The following is a 1,629-nucleotide window of genomic DNA, read 5'->3' on the forward strand; positions in this document are numbered from 1 at the left end:
GAAAAAGGAAAAGAAGGAAAGAAGAGGAATTTTTTCTTACAAGGAGAATTCACAGTGGTTTACTGCAAAGCAAACACTGCAGATTTCATAGCAAAAATTGGCTAATCATAATAATCTCGGTGATTTAGGAGAATTCAAGGATGTAAGTCAAATCTGCATTCCAGAGAACACTTGGCATTTTCAAGCTATCCTATGGAAATCTGAATCAAATCAGAATTTCTACAAGAGCTTCCCTAGAACATTCCAGAAGGCCATGTAGCCTATGCTTTGCCTTGAAGCCGTACAAAGGTAAGCTTTTTAAGCTTGTTCTGGTCTTAATCTAACCTCTCAAAAAATCCTAAAGCATTTGAATGTCAATAACTTAATTCTGGATTTAGAATAGAGACTAGACTGTAGACTAGACTAGAATATAGACTAAATTATAACTTTCTGAAAGGACACCACAATAAAAATCTTTAGAGCAAAATCACTGGATAAGAGTCAATAAACTGTAGCAAAAACTTAAAACATCAAGAGTATCTCAAAACTAAAATACTTAGTCTTTCATCTTATAAATCTCTGCCAGCAATTTTTCAAAATATAGAAATGTATGCCTGGGCCCTAGCTGGTTTGGCTCAGTGGATAGAGCGTTGGCCCTCAGACTGAGGGGTCCCGGGTTCAATTCCAGTCAAGGGCGTGTACTGGTTGGGTGCGGAGGCAACCAATTAACGCATCTCTCTCACATGGATGTTTGTCTCTCCCCCTTCCTTCCACTCTCTCTAAAAATCAACGGAAAAATATCCTCAGGTGAGGATATTTTTTAATAAGTAAATATATATTTTAAAATTAATAAATATACATACATAGTGTAAGCATATAGGAATTGCATTTTTCACTTTTTTATTCTATTAAGCAGCGCAATAACAGGCCATTTACACACACACACACCACCCAAAATCTAGTTGTCTAACTTAATCTTAATTTCAGATTTCTGAATTTTAAAATCCATCCATTTATATTGATTGAATGAATATAAAATTTAGTAAGAAGCATTTGACTCTTAGGTTTGTATTAAATCCCCACATAAACAATTATAATTATACTTATAGGGCAGATTAAATTTCCAAAACGTCTATTATTACTTTAAAAATTAAAAGGGGAAGTTAATTTACACACACAAATTGTTTAAAAACCAGAAATCATCTATTCTAATAAAAGGGTAATATGCTAATTAGACACAGGCAAACTTCCGGACAAAGCCATGGTGGTGGGGCCGAAGCAAAGGCAGGTTTGGGGCGATCAGGCCGGCGGGGTAGGGGCAGTTAGGGGTGAGCAGGCTGGCGGGAGGGGGGCAGGTGGGGGCGAGAAGGCCGAGAGGGGGGGCAGTTGGGGGCAAGCAGGCTGGCAGGGTGGGGTTAGTTGGGGGAGAGCAGGCCTGCAGGGGGGCAGTTGGAGGCGAGCAGGCCAGTGGGGGGAGGACAGTTGGGGGAAAGCAGGTAGGCGGGGGGGGGGGGGGGGGGCCGTTGGGGGGGATCAGGCCGGAAGGGAAGGGACAGTTAGGGGGTATCAGGCCAAAAGGGGGGGGCAATTGGAAACAAACAGGCTTCCTGGGGGGGCAGTTTGGGGCAAACAAACCAACTGGGGGGGCAA

The 1,629-nt window shown here is 42.1% G+C and overlaps 1 protein-coding gene across 3 annotated transcripts in view; it reads right to left on the bottom strand.

Annotated features, from left to right (window-relative positions):
• KLHL28 (kelch like family member 28) overlaps positions 1-1,629 on the bottom strand; it is a 27,414-nt gene that overhangs the window by 5,685 nt on the left and 20,100 nt on the right. The gene's annotated exons all lie outside the window — the stretch shown is intronic.

This window comes from Myotis lucifugus, unplaced genomic scaffold, assembly GCF_000147115.1.
Source record: "Myotis lucifugus unplaced genomic scaffold, Myoluc2.0 scaffold_81, whole genome shotgun sequence".
Taxonomy (NCBI): domain Eukaryota; kingdom Metazoa; phylum Chordata; class Mammalia; order Chiroptera; family Vespertilionidae; genus Myotis; species Myotis lucifugus.